This window comes from Corvus brachyrhynchos, unplaced genomic scaffold (assembly GCF_000691975.1).
Source record: "Corvus brachyrhynchos isolate BGI_N302 unplaced genomic scaffold, ASM69197v1 scaffold213, whole genome shotgun sequence".
Taxonomy (NCBI): Eukaryota; Metazoa; Chordata; class Aves; order Passeriformes; family Corvidae; genus Corvus; species Corvus brachyrhynchos.
Genome location: NW_008237233.1, coordinates 697,837 through 712,421, shown reverse-complemented (window position 1 = coordinate 712,421; position 14,585 = coordinate 697,837). Strand labels below are relative to the sequence as shown.

Sequence of the window (14,585 nt, the reverse complement as noted above, 5' to 3'; positions counted from 1 at the left end):
GGGGTAGGTGTTTTCAGAAGCTACTTTGGTTCTGAAATGTTTTAATTAAAATTTTGCAGTAGACCTCTTTCTTGAGAGAATGGTGAGTGTTACGACAGTAGATTTATCCTTAGGGTCAAGGGAGAAGTGACTGGCTTCTGCATTCCCAAGTCAGGTCTAGTAATTATGTCTGAGGTATGGCAACGTGCTGTTTTTGATAGGAATTCCTGTACCAGATCAGATTTCTATCACAACTGTGACTATGGGTGGGCTAAAGACTTTGGAGAAAGATAAGGAAGTCTACTGCAGAAGAGTAGAGAATAACCCAATCATATAAAAATATCCCTCTTAAGTTGACTCTGCTTTATCAATTTCTGTGTGATGGGTAGCTAAAAGTATAGACTGTGTATGAAGTAAAGTGGTTCCTACAGTGAAATACTCTCATTTGAAAAGGACAAGAAAAACCAAGAATTATTGAAGGAGTTACTTCACAGGCTTATGTTATAGCTTGTATTTTTTTTTCCTAATCTGTTTTTCTGTAGGTGATTAGACAAGGTATATCAGTATCAAATAGCAATATCTGGTGACTGGGAAGGGTAAGAATGTGCTGGACGTCAGGCTGTTCTTCACAGGAATACTCTACACTCAGAGGCATGCAGGTACAAGTCGTACCTGTATGCAGCAGCTATGAATTATGGCTTGACTGAATGCTTGACTAGAAGGAAAAAACCAAAATATGACTTCTCAACATTTGCAGTTAAATTCACTGAATTTCCCATTATTTTCTTAGAATTTCCTATTATTGTCTTCCTATTTGTCTTTTCATTCCATTAACTCCCACATCTCCCAAAGCTCCAACAGCTAAGCCATTTTGCATCTGAATATTGTTGGGGTCCCTCCCCTGCCATGGAGCCCTGGGAGAGGGGCCCTGAGGGCACAGACACGGGGCTTCCCTGCCCCTGCTCAGCCTCGTTCCCATTGGTTGGTTTGTGTTCCCTGCGCGGGCAGAAGGACCCTTGGTCCCGTGACTGGAACAGTTCCTGGGCAGAGCCCCGGCCATGCGGCTGGAGAAATAAACATCTCTGAAACAGCTATCAAGGATCTGTCTGTCCATATATATTTCCTTTCCACGGGACTCCTGGTTTGATATATGCATGTTGCAGTATCCCCACTGCAACAGAATATGACTTCCTTCCCCTTCTTGAGACTTTGTTGCAAGAGTGTAAAATGCATAAGGAAAAGGGGAAGTTGTATTTATGAGAGTTTAATCAAGGTTCTTGCAGTTCTTTTTCTGTGTTGCTTATGTCCAGTGTGTAAGAACTAAGTCTGTGGTACCAGAAGGCCACTGTGATACCACAGATGAGTTTCTTTCCACTACTGCCTTTGCAGAGAACTTGGAAACTGAAGGAAAAAAAACTAGATGGTTATTCCTGAGGACCAGAGAAAGAACTTAGACAGATGGAAGACATTTCATTGATATGGAGTATTTTAAGTGTGGTAAAATAAGAAAGGCAAAACATGATGGTATTTAATGCATGATGAACGTCTCTTCATGATGGAAGACAAGAGACGTTTTCCCAAAAGAAAGGTGGAGTAAGACCTAAAATGTTCTCAGTACATTTTTCCTGCACTTGGGAAAATGATCTTGGTAATTTGTAACTTGTTTTTGTCCCATTGGTTGTGATTTCTGATAAAGAGAATAATTAAAAATAAAAAGGTAGGTATTATGAAGGAATTCAGTTGTCTCTGAATACTGTAAAAGTAGAGATTTACTGTAAAAGTAAATCAAATTTCAACATTGCCTAGAAAGACGTAGCTGGGGCTTTACTGGCAGATCTCACTATATTTTTTATTATTGTTCTAAAAAGGTGCAATGTCCTAAACTGAGTAACTTATATTTTATGTTTAGAAGAAAGAATAATTTATGAAACAAGTAAATGTACACTTATTGTGAAAAAAATGAGCTTTACGGTACAAAAATATTCCTAAATATTTTTGCTCTTTCACAGGAAAATAAATGATTTCTTTGATCTTCAGTAGAATATGGAGAATTTACCCATTTATAAACTGATGAAAGAGCCTTCATGTCTTCTCAGTTAGCTGCATGATCTGTGATGGAACTTAAATGTCATTTTTCCCCGTGAACACTATTTGTCTCACCATTTGTCTTACCTTTGTTTCTTTATCTGTCACTAAGAGAGGGCTAATTGGTTCTGAAGAATGAAAAGTGCTATATTTATTGAGCTTAAAGTGATTTTGCCACTTGAAATTTTACATCTTATACGTTGTCAAACATTAACTGACTGAGGACTCTTAAAAGGAGGTTGTTATCCTGAAATATAACAATTTCCACCCATTCCTTTGTTGCCTGAACATGTGTATTTTTCCATGCATGAGTGTATAGTCTTCGCAATATTCTGCAATAGAATGTAAAAGCAAAATTTTCCTGTTAAACTTGTTGCTTTAGTATTCTTTGACAGCTCTAAACATCTGTGCTTTGCTACAGCCTAATGTAAAGACATGTTCAAATGTAGGTGGGTTATTCCAGTCATATATTTGGTAGTGTTTGAGAGCGCTTTACAAGAAAAAATTGTTTTTCTTGAAATTGTCTAAGAAATAAATGCAGTAGTCTTCTGTGAATAATAAATAAAAAGACTATACAATATGCAGAAAAACATAATGGAAAGAGCTCCTTTCCTCAAAGAAACCTTCTGCACATTGCAGAGTGTTTTAAAAGCAAACCATGGAGCAATCACTTTGTCCAGTTGGGGATGCTTGTGTCCATTTCGGTACAGTGATGACAAAAAACTGCTCCTGCTCATGTTGTACTGTTTAGTTCTTTTATTTCACAGCATTTACCTGTCTTTCTTTTCCCCAAACATATTTAGCTTGTCATAAAAATAATTTCATATCTTCCAGTTGATTTCCACAATTAGTTCTTAAGTAGAACCTGAAAAAATTCTTGTTTTCTAATTCCAGTGGTGTCTGAAGAAGGCAAGAATGGCCTTCTGAGCTGTTAGACTCTGAAATGAAATAGTAAATCAGCTGCTGATAAGACATATATATCATATTAAATACAAGGAATCCACCAGAAAATCATTACACTAAAAAGCGACAATGTTGATTGATTAAAATGGTATGGGCTGGCTAGTGTTAAATCATGGTGAGTGATGTGACATTATGATTTTACATATCATATTTCTGTCAAGACAATGAAGGTAAAAGGCATTGTCATCAGATGATAACAGACAATAAGAAGAATCCTGATGTTAGATTTATTACTTGGTTTAGATTTAGAAAGAAGCAATTCTTGTCTTGTGCCACTTATAAAATGACTGTAAATTTGGTGATGATGTAAAATTCAAAGGCAGAACCACTTATAGTTTTGACAAAGTGCCAGCTATAAAGTATTTACTGTTCTCAGTGGTTCTGCCTTGTGCACTTAAATATTTATCAGAAACATGAACTCTTCTGATAAATGTTTCTAATCTTTGTGAATTTTTAAAAATATTTAGATTTTTCATCAGAAGTTAACCACCCATATTTCATAACAGCAACAAACTTTTGCTCTTTTTTAAATTAAAAGGATGAAAATACACTATTTTTCATAGAGTACATTCTCAGCATATTTATTCCTTAGATTATGAAATGCATAGTATTTACAAGATCACATTCCTTCTGATGTTGATGATCATTTATGGACATAATTTATGTCATGAATGCTAAGGACAGTCATAACTTATGTGCTTTATGAAGCAGCAGTCACAGAGTCTCATCACTGTTCATGTGCTCTATTTCCTACCACTGATAGATTAAACTTTTTCTCATATTGTGAATGTATTTACCATCTATATTTGTGACTGGAAGACCACTGTAACACTTGCATTTGTCACATGTCTCATTTCTCCAGATGGAGTTCGAGGAGGCCATGAGGATGGTTAGAGGGCTGGAGTACCTTAGCTATGGAGTCAGCCTGAGAGAGTTGTTAAGCCTGGAGAAAAGAAGGCTTCAGGGAGATCATAGAGCCCCTTCCAGTACCTAAAGGTGCTTCAAGAGAGCTGGAAAGGGAATTTTGAAAAGGGCATGTAGTGATAGGATGAGGGTGATTGTTTCAAACTGACTGACAGCAGGTTTAGGTCAGATATCAGGAAGAAGTTCTTCACTGTGAGGGTGGTACTCATACGGGTTGCCCAGAGAAACTGTGGATGCCCCACCCCTGAAGGTGTTCAAAGCCAGGTTGGATGGGGCAACTGGTCTAGTGAAAGATGACCCTGCTCTTGGCAGGCAGGTTGATGATCTTTAAGGTCCCTTCCAACCCAAACCATTCTGTGGTTCTATAATTCTCCCATCCCTGAGCCCTCTGCCCCAAGGAGCTTGTAAAGCAAGAAGAGACTTCTTAAACAAGTGTTGGTTGTGTGTGTCTGATGGAGACCCTTGAGACTTCACTTTCTTTTAATGTTATTATGACAAAGTTTGGGGAGTGAGACCAGATGAAAAGAGCCCAAATATTAAGTATTGCTGCAGAACTCCAGTCAGTAGTGGAAATGCATAAAAAGAGGCAAGGGCAAAAGCTCTGCAGATGTCACTGAAAACATCTGCCATCACACCTGACTTCTCAAGGTCTGCTTGCATCCTGTGCTACTGGGAATAACGCTGTGCATTCAATTATGCTAACTCCCAAATTGCTTCAGAGTAGTAAAGCAATGGCCTAATTTTGGCTTCACTGTTGCAGTGAAACTCCTGCCTCCTCCACCCCCCCACCTCCTCTTTCAAGATTTCATTACTAGTTTAGCGTAGGATATAAGTGACAGACCATTGCCTTTTATACCAAATGACTACAAAGGTATTTAGCTGCAGAGGATTAATTTTTTCACATTCATGGTCAGGGAATGTGAGACTGACTTACATTAAATTTCCCATGCCATTTGGCTTTCTGAGGCCTGTGCAGTGAAAATGAAAAAGTTTCCATGGCCTGGATGAATTTCTGATGAATGGATAAGGCTGTGTGCAGAGCAGAGATCTGTGACCCTCTGCAGCTTGCAGTCAGACACTCCACAGCTTCTTTGACATCAAAGGTTGCAGATTGTTCTGAATGAATAGAGTCCTTGCAAATCGCATCTGCTAATCACAGAAGAGCTGGGTAGCCGTCATCTTTAAGAAACTAAGAATCTGTGAATTGTGGCAGATTATTTAGGCCTTCTTTAGGGTACCTCATCAGCCTAAATCCATGGAAACTCTAGCTGAAAGTTAGCTTGTCTCTTACAGGCTTATTTCCTTCCTCAGTATCCAGTAGATGCACACAGATACACACTGCATAAAAAGGGAAAAAATTAAGAGCACACTATAATCAAAACTACTGGGCTATGCAGTACCAGAGAAATATTCAAATTTCTAATAGGAGCCATAAAAGTTTAAAATGACAACCACACCTCCAGAAATTTTATTTTTGCAAGTAGTTTTTAGCAAGAGGGCTAGCATTTTCTGTAGGAAGAGTGGGAGGCTAGAAAGCTGTCTTGTTTCATACAAGTTTTCTTTTTCTCCTATACAGTTTGATTATTCTAAAAGATTGTTTGTCATAAACTTTCTTCTAGGTTGTTACAGGCCTATTTTTGGAAGGCTGTAATAGAGGTCTTTGTGATCCTGTAGCAAGAATAAAGGGGTTTTGAGCAATCTGGTGATCTGCCTGTACTTTGCTTTTTCTGACCAGAGAATTTTGGATTTATACAGCACATTCACCACCTGACCCCTGCAAAAAAGAAATTTCTGAATTAAAAAAAGAAAAAAGAAAGAGATGATGAAAAAAAAAGTATATATTTTTGTAATGGACTGTCATGAGGCTATTTCTTCAATTCTCCTTTTCCCAATGATTTTATGATTTTATTCCCTGCACTTGGTGTGATGCTCTTTAAAGTCCCTTCCAACACAAATGTATGAGTCTATGATTCTGTGGTTTTATGTAGAATCACAAAAAAAAAAAAAAGGAAAAAAGGAAGAAAGGAAGAAAGATTCTGAAATTTTCATGAAAATCAGTGTCACCTATTCCAAAGCTTTAAAAGAAAACGAAAAAAAAAAGGAAGAAGTCTTTTGCTTATGAATTTACAGTCGATAAATTTTGCCCTTTTTTTGATTAGTTACTCAAAGGAATTTCTCTTTGTTCTTCTGATGCTATTGCATAAATTTCTTTTTACCTCTGGTGCACAATCTAAGCCAGTTTTATATAAAGTTTTATCCCGAACGTCGCTGGCACCCTGTTGTACCTTAATCCAAGGAGAAAAATGACGCTGGCTGTATCCGACGATGGGGCTCGATAAGGACGGCAGCGAGGAGGAGCAGGGGCTGCTCGCGATCCAGCCGTGCCGAGCCTGGACGCTGGATGTCACTGCAGGACCGGGTACGCGGCGGAGCGGAGCAAGCAGGGAACATCGTCCTGAGGGTCCCCCGCCTCCGGAGCTAGACGCAGCCGGAACGGGGTCTGAGATGCCGGCGCTGCATGCAAGTAACGTGGAAGTGCAATGTATCTTTCTCTCTTGGAAATGATGAATTCCAGGACATGGAAAACGCAACAAAACCAGCCTTGCTATAGAAAGAATCTCTGCGATTACAATTGTAAGATACTGGGTTTTTAGGTCTCGAAGCCTTTTACAGAGCTTGCTCAGGTAAAGTCAAAACTGCAGATTATGGGATACTCATGTGATTATTTACTATTGTGTTTAATACAGTCAAATAGAAGACTTGGGGCTTTGCTAATTTTTAAATTTAATCTACATTTTTTTCCTGAAAGTAAAACAAGCTGATCTCAGCCTGTTTATTTAATTCATATTTTTATATATATTTTCTCTGCCTTTCACTTTCCATGCCTTCACATACCTTTCCTCTATATGCTTCCCATCATCCAAACTCACTTTCATTCACTGTTTATGCACATTTGCAATGTTTTTGTAAAAAAACTCTTCACTTTTTTCTACTTTTCTTCCTAACAATTTACTTTTTTTCCTCCATGTTTTGTTTCTACATACGAGCTTTATACTTTGTTTTTTTCAGCCATATTGTCTTTTCTGTCATGTTCCTCTTCACTCCATTATGTTAAACGTTTTACTCTGCCCACCTTTTTTGCATGGTTCTTCCAACTACTATCACCTTTCTCTTCCTCCCACTTCACTTTTCCTTTCCTGTGATGTTCCTGTTATGTGTTCCCTTTGAATGTCATCTTTTCTCATTATTTTTCCTTATCTGTTTTATTCCTTTCTTCTTCTGTCTTGATCAGCTGAATTCTCCCTATCTGTGAAAAAGTGCACTTTTTGGCTCTTTTTCTCATCAATTCAGGGAAAAGGGACAGGTAAAGGACGAACAATGACAGACTGCTTCCTGGCCAACGTTTCTGCCACTGCAGTCGGATTTGACTTTGTCTGCAGAATTGTGGTTTCTAGTAAAATAATGTCTTACAACCCAGACTGTGAATTCAGTCTCCCTCACTTATTAGCTTGCTTTATAAGTCAATTCCATTTTTCTCTCAAAAACTTAATTATTCTTAATTTATAACCATGGAGTCTATACAGGAACATATATCACATATGCACAAATATTTCATTCACTTTAAGTGGTTGAAACGGAAAAAATAATAGTCATTAGAATGAACATATGAAACACAGATGGATGATAAGGGCAGAGACACCCAGTTATAAGTGAAAAAAACTTCTTCAAAATGTTTCATATTACTCATCCAGAACTGATTGCTCAGTTCTGACCCTCATTTAAGACATGTAAAGTATCTTCAAAAGACCTAAGCTTTGGAGCATGAAATGTCAAACTCAAATGGAAATTAACTATGTGAGTAAATAAAAAGCTTGAGTTTAGAGACGATTACATATACAATGAACTCTTCCCTTGCTAACATCTTTTTATGCTGGGAGGGTTAACTAGTTTTCTTTCAAGCCGAGTAACTAATGTTATAAACAATAGTCTAAATTAATAAAAAATATTTCTAACATCTACACAGCATGGATTTTACTGTTTCTATCTGATAGAGACAGTTTAAACCTTAAAAATTTCCTGTTGTTTCTAGCTGCACCAAATAATTTGGCCAAATTCCCCTACAACCTATGTTATCTTCTATTTAAACTATCATTGCTACAATACCACAAATATTTACTTATTTGTAACTTCACATAATATTTGGACATAAAAATATATATTTATTGATATTAAATATTGTTCATATTTTATGACTATGGGCTCTTTTAATGAAATTTTAATGTTAGCTATTTTTTCCTTATTAATTGGGATTGCTGATTAGCCTGTAGCACAAGGCATGGGTTTTGCCCATCCCCAGACAACCGATCAGACAATGAAAGATAATGCATACACATAATTCAGCTGTGCTCTTAGAGTGAATGAGTGAGTTGCAACACATAATGATAGAGCTCCATTCCCATCCTGTTTGAAGACTTAATGGATGCCATACCTCTTGATAAAAAGCATTGCAGATATTCAGCTACTTGTTATTCATGTAAATGTTTTTATCTCAAAGGAGGAGTGGTTTTTGGCATTGCCAGAGTGGGTCAGAGGAGCCTTTGTTAGGTGGAGATACCAGACCAACCAGAAACTAGAATCAGCTGTATCAGGGTACAAGCTGCAGTAGGGAATACAATGCCCTCTCAGGCCGAAATAGTGTTAAGCTCATGTCCTGAAACCCAAGTTTTTCTCTATCCAGCACTCAGTCCCTTGATGTTTATTATAGTAGCTCTTGATATTCTTATAAACCATTTAAATGTCAACTTTTTTAGACCATTGAAATATTAACTTTCTGATTCCTGGTAACATCTTGTGTCACTATTCAAGCAGCTGGAGCTTCTGGATGGGTTGTTCTTGAAGTTCAGTGATACAGCTCTGACAGGCAGTCTACCATTGAACTATGTTTTTGGGGAGTGTAGCAACAACCCCATGTTAAGCTCTCCTGCATCGCAAATAATACATGTGCTCAGCTGAATGAAAAATGACATTGAGATTCCATATTTAAAACTGTTTCTGATTAGCGTGGTGTTGTATCCCAAAGACCCCCAAAGGCAGAAGTAAATCACCAGTGAAGTAAATCTATCTTAATGAATATATTGCAAGTAGACCACTGGTAAGTTTGGATTGCTCTGAATGCATAGTATTTGATGTACTAGATCATAAAATTCTTTGGGACTGTGCAGGGGGTGGTGTATTTCCACTTGCTGCTCTCACTTCTCAGCAGGCTGCTAGCCACCCGTAATTAAGGCAAATAAACTCTACTTTCCCTGGAGTTGTTTTGAGCATGTTTGTTGTTGCTAAAGTAGCACAGTATGGTTTGGTAGGACTCAACAGAGAAACCAGTTCAGGCATGGCAAGACATAAGCTGACCCTTAGTACAGGACACATTGCTGGGCAACTACAAGGTAAATTCAGAAAAGAGGTTAAAAGAATTTGCCAATACCACCCTAGCTGAAAATCATTCCCTTTTCCAATTTTTCCTCCTCTTTTCCTTTCTCTCTTTCTCCTTCTCCCTTCCTCTCTCACTCTTGCTCCAGCTTCCCGCCCCAGCCTGCAGCTGGTAATAGTTTACAGGGCACGTTGCTGTGTTAATACCTTGTTAAGGCTGTTTCAGCTGCTGGAGCTCTGAGAGGTCAGTGTCAGGACTATTTTACTGTGAACCCTTGATATGCAAGGTAAAGCCGGGGACAGGTAGAGCTTCCCCTTTCTCACACCGCAGGGAGCTGAGCTGCTGCAGGCACCCCCTCCCACAGTGTTGCACTGCTGGCAGTGTGGGCAATAAAAAATAATCTGTTTCTGATCAAAAGTAATTAGGGTTTATAGAAGCATGTGTATTAATGGACTAGACATCACATCACAGACATTGCCTGGTATTTCTCAATTCAGCTTGGTAAAGCTGCAGGTGTTAAAGAGCTGTTGAATGCTGTTGTCTGTGCAATATGGGCAAGTAGCAAAAATAATTCTGCAGCTCATAAAGTTGAAAATAGGAGTAGATGATTAAAAATATAAAATGTTAGTATAACTGAACTTCTGGCACTGGTGTCTGAGTCTGCTGGGCTTCTAGCACAGCAGAGAGTATTACATGTAAGGCAACGTCTGGATTTAAAAAGGCAGGATTACAGTGTCATTTCTCAGTTTAAGAAAATATTGTATATTTTCTCACAGAATTTGTTGGAAAAAAATATATTATGTAGACAATGGGAAAGAGAAAGAAAAGTAAAATCCATTTTAGAGATCAAGCACAAAAGGAAAAAATCCACTTTGTATTTGTAGTATTTCTAGCACAGAGGGGGATAAAAAGGTTACCCAAAACACAGAATTTTTCTTTCTTTCCTTTTCTGGTTAGTTTTAAGATGCAGGTTGAGTGGTCAATTTTTGCACTCGGTTACAAGGTTAATCACAGGCCAAGCATATTTATGGTTTTGTAATACCAGCTTTATTTACTGGCTCTGCCTACATTTTTAAAGATGTGTTTGTTTTATAATACATAATTAATGAAAATTACTTCTCATTAGTTAGTTATTAATTTGGAATGCATGAGACCCAGTGTAACATTTGTATAGTGTATACATGCATATCCTGACAGCTAGGAATGCAATGAATACTCAAAATTAAGGAATAGGATCCCTGGAAGTCTTCTACTGGGTGTGTTTTAGATTGTCATATAAATTAGTATTTCTCTTTCAGAAATGGAAATGGGAATATAGCTCAGATACAGTCACACATTTTACAAATTTTTATTTATCTTTTGTTTTTCTGACTTCATGTTCATTTATGGAAGCCACATTAATTTATCACTTAAGTATCGCTGCTGCACATATTATCTGTTCATGAGAAATTAAAGGCGTCATTAATTTCCTTTAATATGAACCTATGTAGTCCTTCCCTTTCTGCAAAATACATGTGAGATAGAAGTTAAAATTGGCAGTAAATGTACAATGCTGACCTAGACCCTGTGAGGAAAAGGCAAATTCTGAGAGATAAGGCTGGCAGTGCCCTCTGAACCCAGCAGACACTGGCTCACATGCTATATAGTCAAAATGTATTTTTCTTCTAGGGGTAGACAAACAAAATATGGAAATTTGCTGAACAGCATGAGCATCCTCTGTACTGGGAGATCTCAGTCAGAAAGTGTTCAGTTACTGGAAATCTGCAAAGCATACATGCCAAAACAAGGTTACTGGGGATTTTCAAGTCTTACAAATCTCATCAAAAATTAACAGGGGAAAGGTCATTATTTTTGTGGTACCAAAAGGCCAGAAATGACAGTAAATTCTGGTGCTTCCTATGAGACTCTGGAGATAAAAATGGGAGGATTAGGCAGAGAGAGCCTGCTAGTTTTTCTCATTGTTGATTGAACTGTTAGCACAGAAAGAAAGGAAGACAAATATATATACCTCAGGAGTGTATATTTGACAGGTTACAATAAAAATTGATGCTTTAATTCTTTGAAAGTCCATTCAAGCTATAGAGTTGGTGCTGAACCTAGTTTTCTGTAAATGTAAACGTTTCATACGTCTTTATTTTAAAGGAAAGCATAAAACAAATCTGTGAAAAAGGCTTGCATTACATTTGCAGTGGATCAAATACCTGCTGCAGGTGAATGTGCAAATGATGTTCATTCAGAAGCTTTTTTAGTTATTTGGCTATTTACTCATACCTTTGTATGATTGGTAGGTGCAAACTTGGCTCATAACTGTACAATTACATTTTTGCAAAACTGTCTTTTTTCTCTCCCTCTTCTGTGGTTTAGAAGTTATTGATTGATGTTATTGTTAGTTACAGTTCAAAAATACAGGTTTTCCTCTTATTCTGCTTCAGAAGGTATGTATCAGAGCAGTGACAAAATACTTCCTTGCACTCTTAGGTTCATTCTAGTGGGTTTTTGTCTATCCCCAGCAATCTTCCACATCCTTTCCTTGTCAATTCCTCTTCTTCTATTGCTTCTATTGCATGAACGTGACCTCATCCAGAGCTGTTTTGAACACTGTGTGGTCCCTCCCTTGCCTATTTTCTCTATACCCATGGTAATACTGGATGGGATGAGTGGGAGTAGCTTAAACAGAGAAGGATAGAAAAAACCAGCAAAGCACCATGGCATTTTTTAAGACTGGATATTTAGATGGAAAAAAATGGGCAAAGTGATGTTCATAATGATCCTTTTATATTTTTAAAGAAAAATGTAAGCCAGCAGCAGCTAGAAACATAATGCGGAAAGAATACGACGAGAAATAAAGCAGATTAAGGCCTGAATAAACAAAACCAAAAGTTCCTCCTGCCTAAAACGTCTCATCCTTCCAAAGTATCCCATTCCATGAGCAGAGAAGACAGAACTACAGATAACCTCGGTAATAACATCTGTTCAGGATAGATGTCAAAGAATATTAACTGGAGAAGCTGTGAATGCTAAAATAGCTGAGTTCTGCTGGAGATATGCCAACAAATGATAATGTGGCAGTCTTTTCAAGAATTAATATTCTTCAGGCACTAAGCTGCCCTTGTCTTTTATATCAGGTCTAAGTGTCTAAGATGCTGTATCTCCCAAGACAAGACTGCATCAAGCAGATCACATGTATGTGGCTAGAGAGATCAGTCACTTTCTATGCCTTCTCGTCAGCTCGCTTTCACCCCTTGAATCTGCCAATTAAATAACTTTGCATCTCAGAAACGACCATTTTTATGTTAATTTACTCAGTTAAACAGGCAGATTTTAACACAGTTTGAGCAGAGTGTTTTGGTTACACGCTGGAATGATGACATGGATGCAGTGCATTTTCTAATCATGAGTAGATGAAATGGGTGATGTTTTACTTTTTTTAGTATCCTGAAATTTTTGGATTGGAATAATTTTGAAGTGCTACTAGGATTTTCTTCCTCAGGAACTCATACAGTTGTGCTAACAAAGTTATGGTGATCTCAGGCAATGTTATGAAAGTTTTGAAAAATTATTCTGCACACAAAGTGTGAGGGCTGGAACTACTTTTTTAAGCATAAAACTGGGAATTGCATACTTGATTTCTGATTCACTTTCTTGTTTAAAAAAATCTTCAAAACATTAGACAAAAAGTTATCAAGCCTAGATTCCTGTAGAAAGGCGAATGTGCACTGACAATAGTTAAACAGACACCATAATTCCTGTCCTGTGGAAATTAAAAGTAGTACCATTCAGAACTGCAACAAAAATGACATTTTGAAATTTTCCATGTAATGAAAATTCTGACATTTTGCTTAGAGAAGGTCAGAGTGACATTTCATTGTGAAGTACTGAGATGCTTTCTGGGGCTTCTTGGGTCATCTCTAATTGCCTGCCAGGTAGAAACCCAAGGATTTGGGGGTCCTGGAGTGCTGGGGGGCAAACAGCTTGGAGGCATGGTCTCTGCGGCAGCCTGCCTAATGGGTGGCCTCTAGACCAGATGAACAGGGTGGCAGAGTGCCAGGCAGAACATTCTGACTTTTATTAAGATTTAATAATAACCAAAATATTCTTACCCAACATTTTAGTAAATTAGGAGTTTAGAAAGTCAGGGAAAAAACCTAGACCTAACTGCTTATGTTTGTAAGGTGCTTTGTACTGTGTGACTAAACAATCTTTCTCATTTCCTGAACATTTTAAACTTATTAAAACATGACTACTTCTTCAACACAGGGAAATATGGGCTTTATATTTTTACTTTTTTTACTTTAAACTTTGGGATGTGCCATGGGTTAGCAAAACATAGTCCTGAAAGTGATGTTCTTGTAAAGGGGTGCTTACAGCTTCCTCTGTGAGCTGACAGAACCTATCAGCTGACCAGTTTGAATATGGACAATTCTTTAAGCCACTTAGAGTTGTGACTGCCTCTGTGATCCACATTTAAGAATAGACAAACCCCAGGCAGAGCTCTCTCTCGTTTCCAGCACTGGGACAGGTGGCTGTGAGCCCCGTGCGGGGGCCAGCGGGCCCAGCCCAGGCCCTGCTCGGGCCAGGCCAGGCCGGGCCACGGCCATCCTGGAGCTGATGGGCCCTGTTCCACCTGTGGAACCCCCCCCTCAGCAGGGCTGTGGGCAGCCGGAGGGGCTTGGCTCCCCCTCTCCAATGCAGCCAAGATTCAGCTGAAGCTGCCCTGCTGTCCGGCAAAAGATCATGTGACCAACAGTGATAAGTGACATTCCAGCTGCAAGGCCGAGGTGAGATTAACCCTTTTAGTGCTGTGAAGAGCTGAAAACCTGAGGGAGAAGAAAGAGGAGATGTTTAAAGCTGAAATTCTGTTGTAAAGCTATGATATATCAGAGCATCCCGTTGTAATTTCATGAAGGCGGGGGGGTGGAGCATTCAACTTGTACTTGTGAGCAAGAGCACCTGCACTGAGATAGGCAGATGCTGAAGTGGCTGTAATTTAATGAGAAGTTTGAACAGGGAGAGATGGAAGCGGTGAGGACTTTTGCTCCAAATGGAAAAAGAGAAGACCTCAGTTCCTAGAGATGCTCCCAGAGATAGTCCTAGAGATGAAGATGAGGAGGAGCCTTTGCTCCCAGGGAAGGAGAAGGGCCTCTGTTCTTAGAGATGAAATGCTCCCAGAGATGGGTGAAGAGAACTTTTGTTTCTGAACAGCTCA

General features: G+C 38.5%; 1 long non-coding RNA gene across 1 annotated transcript in view; it reads left to right on the top strand.

The window, feature by feature from the left end:
• The first annotated feature begins 6,268 nt into the window (after positions 1-6,268).
• LOC108445511 overlaps positions 6,269-14,585 on the top strand; it is a 14,884-nt gene continuing 6,567 nt past the window's right edge. Inside the window, exon 1 of the long non-coding RNA XR_001860398.1 lies at positions 6,269-6,635. This is a non-coding gene — a long non-coding RNA (uncharacterized LOC108445511). The remainder of the gene's footprint in view (positions 6,636-14,585) is intronic.